Source organism: Hyperolius riggenbachi, chromosome 3 (assembly GCF_040937935.1).
Source record: "Hyperolius riggenbachi isolate aHypRig1 chromosome 3, aHypRig1.pri, whole genome shotgun sequence".
NCBI lineage: Eukaryota > Metazoa > Chordata > Amphibia > Anura > Hyperoliidae > Hyperolius > Hyperolius riggenbachi.
In genome coordinates, this window is record NC_090648.1 from 509,429,540 (window position 1) to 509,433,704 (window position 4,165).

The window sequence follows — 4,165 nt, forward strand, 5'->3', positions numbered from 1 at the left end:
GCTCACTGCTGCCTGGCAACTGCTCACTGCTGCCTGGTAACTGCTTGCTGAGCATACAGTTCAACTGCTCATGGAAAAGAGGCCTAACATGGGTACATGTTTTCCAACAGGTGCCCACGTGTAAGCCGGCAACCACAAGGGTGCTATGGCGGACGCAGACAGGTAACATGTAGTGTCCTGGGCACTGGGGGGGGGGGGGGCACCGTAATGATTAGGGGGGGATGTTGGCAGATGCAGTGTCAAAAGGCCAATTCCAGTTTCAGCATGAAATTGATCGGGTATTGGCCTGTGGTGTATGGGCAGACGATAGATCTCTCTCCATTTAGATTCAATCAGAGGGAGATCTGCCTCTTGGACACCATCTGGGACATCCACGCCTGTGACATTCTGAGAGGCATTGTTGAGAGGGATCCTGACTCTCTTTGGGGTGATGTGATTTTTATCCTCAATCCTGTAACAGATAAGTCATCAAATAGTGCTTGTTTCCTTATCTGAAGAGGATTCCCAGCAGTGTCAGGTTAGTGGAGCACTCTCTGCTCTACAAATAGTTGGGCAAGGGGGCGGGTACTGTAGCCCCCTCAGGGCTCTGTACCATAGGCTGGTGCCTCCTGAGACTCTGCCTGGCTTCAGGCTAAAATACATTTGACTTTAGATTCAATTTAGTGGACAGGAGCATTAAAGTGAACACAAGACTGATTCCCTGTTGTTGCTTGCAGGTTTTGTTATATATTTTGGCTATGGGATCCACCACAGTATGGAGAGGCTGAACTACGGAAAATTGTTACTTACCTGTCGGTAATTTTCCTTTCCTTATGCCTCCATGGCAGCACCTATGGGTAGTGGCTCCGCCCCCTAGCCCCATAGGACAGGTATCTAGTATAAATTAAAGGTAGGCTAGCCCCACCCTGTCTATTGTTTTCGTCCTTGCCTCGACAGGGTGTTCTAGTTCCAGCGTCTGCAGGCACCCCTAATCTCATCCAGGTTCAGCCTCTCCTGGTGTCACAGGGCGACTCTAATAGAGTATGCGATGCTGCCCCGTTCTGCTGGTCTTGGGGGCCGTAGGCTATACAGGCTTAGGCTGTCAGGTATATCAGAGGATAAAATCCTCTTTGCCACATGTATACGCCTTACCGGGGCTGGCTAATAGCTGGCAGGGGTTGGGAGTCCATATCGCGATGTGTAGCGCCGGAGAGACATTGCGGGCAACGCTGTTTGCCTTCGGGGAGGCCGGTGACGTCACTTCCGGTTGCGCTCCGCGCGACCGGAAGTAGGAAATACAGACTGTTTCCTCTGCGTTCCACGCCTCGTCTCCGGCGCAGGGGGCGGAGGGGCTTATTGGCAAGGCCAGTAAAGCCTATTTAAGCTACCAAGATGGCGGGGATCGGCGTCTTTCGCCGAAATTCTGCGTGGACCCTGCGGAAGCCGATCCCTGCCACTTGGATTTGCTATAGAGCATTTTTCTCCGGAGAAGGTAAGATGAAGGACGGAATGCCGCTCACCACAGTCTTTCTCTTCTTACCCCCTTGGCCGCAGCCAACCACACACATTCATTGCTGTGTTTCTTTCACAGCATGTCGCAGGCGGATATGGACCCTTCTCAGCTTACCAGGTAGGGGTGCTTAAGGTAGGTTTTTTTCTTTTTTTAGCAAAAGAGTGCGAAGATTCTAAAAGGACATGTATATTCATGTCTCCTGACAGCCCTGCAGCAGCAGCATCAGATCAACCATCAACATCCCAGTCCCAGGATGGTTCAAGATCGACTAAAAGGAAGAAACGTTCCAAGAGCAAGTCGCCAGGAAGACACCACCATAAGAGACCCTCAAAGAACTGTTGGGCTTGTGGGGAAGCTACGCTACCCGGAAAATTAGTATGCAGTGCTTGTTTCAATCAAATGCCACGAGAGGATCAGCAGCCTGTTGAAGTCTCACATCTAATTAGACAAGCAGTGCAGGACTCAATGGCGGAATATATTTCCAACCTGCCACAGCCAACTCCAACAACGGAACCCATCCCGTCGACATCGCGGCAGGAGGACTCGCAGGCAGAAGAGATGGAAATCGGCTTCAACTTTGCTCTGGTAGAGCCATTTGTAAATGCTGTGAGACAGGCCATAGAGTGGGAGGACGATTCAGAGGACGAATCGGCTACCGATAAAAAAAGGAAGAAGACATACTACAAACATCTTAAAAAATCATGCACTCCTTTCCCCTTTATGAGTGAGATCCAGGAAGTAATCCGGGAAGAATGGGAAAAGGCGGAAAAAAGGATCCCGTTAGGCAACAGACTTTCAAAGCTATACCCCCTTCCTGAGAAGAAGGTACTGACGTTGGAGAACGCACCAGTAGTGGACGCATCAGTGATCAGACTAGCAAAACACGTAACATTGCCTTTAGAGGATGCTATTTCCTTCAAGGATGTCATTGACAGGAAGATGGACATGGACATGAAGAAATCCTATACCATTTCAGGCGGAGCACTAAAGCCGGCAGTAGCCTTAACCTCGGTTGCTAAGGCCATACATGCATGGACGGACAATCTGGAAGTGGCAATTGCTGAAGATGCGGATAAGGAGACTCTCCTTAATTCTCTCCAGGAGTTCAGACTTTCAGCAGATTTTCTGGGTGAGGCATCCGTGGATATCATCCGATCTACGGCCAGATCAATGTTCTATGCTGTGACAACTAGAAGAGCCTTATGGCTAAGATCTTGGTCGGCCGACACAAACTCAAAACAGAACTGGTGCAAGATCCCTTTCGATGGCAAGAATCTGTTCGGGGAGCGAATGGATAGTGCCATCTCAAGAGTCACAGGTGGAAAATCGGGACTTATCCCTCATGACCGTAAGCAGTACAGACCCGTAGGACCCCAACAGAATAGTCAACAGAACCGCTTCAGGAATGCCAGGTCATACCGACCGGGTAAAAATTATAAGAGATCCTGGCAAGGGGGACAAGCAACCCTGGCAAAGCTAAACAAGCAAGGAGCCACTACCACGACCTCCAAAAACCCTAAGAGCTTTTGATGGTGCGCCCGTCCGGACGTGTCCGGTGGGGGGAAGGCTTCAGGCTTTCTGGCACGTTTGGGCGGACCACTGTCGAAACCAGTGGGTGGTGAAAACTATTCGCCACGGACACAAGTGGACTTTCAAACAAAAACCTCCGGACTCCCAGTTCATCCCGACAAGACTACCGGGTACACAAATAAAACGGAAAATCTTGGAGGAATACATCCAAGAGCTACTTGCAAAGATGAGCGGTCTGTCTTGTACCAACCCAAGAGAAAGGAACGGGAATATACTCCCCACTGTTCTTTGTGACAAAAAAGACGGGCAATTTAAGACCAGTATTGGATTTGAGAGCATTAAACCAACTAATAAACCTTCCCAGGTTCAAGATGGAATCCCTCCAGTCCATAATATTAGCAACCAGGGTCTCCGACTGGATGCTGTCGGTAGACCTAGAAGATGCTTATTTGCATGTGCCAGTACACAGGGATTACCAACGTTTTTTACGCTTTGCAATCGGGGAGGTACATCTCCAATTCAGGTGCCTTCCTTTTGGAATAAGCACAGCACCCAGGACATTCACAAAAATACTTGTACAGATAGTGTCCCTTCTACGTCTGAGAGGTCTGAGATTACATCATTACCTCGACGATATTATTCTCCTGGCACAGGATCAACAGAAAATTCTGGAACAAAGAGAACTTCTATTAGACATGCTCCAACACTTTGGATGGAAGATAAGCTGGAGGAAGAGTCAACTATCGCCCACACAAGACATGATATTCCTGGGAGCCAGATTCCTAACCACACTAAATGCGATAAGATTACCAGAGGAGAAAGCAAACAACATTCTCAAAAAGATTCAACATACAAAAGACGCATCTCACCTACAAGCTCGTCAATGCCTCAGTTTGATAGGGACACTGACATCAACAATTCCCATGATCAAATGGGCCCAATGGCACACAAGAATTTTCCAATGGGGTTTCCTCATGCAGTGGCAGAAGAAGGAATTGCATCAACCGATCTTTATAGAAGTTACGATGAGGAACAGCTTAACTTGGTGGCAGAATACGAACAACTTGTACAGACATCAACAGATTCAGACTCAGAAGGAGATTCTAATTACAACCGACGCAAGTTCAGGAGGCTGGGGAGCCT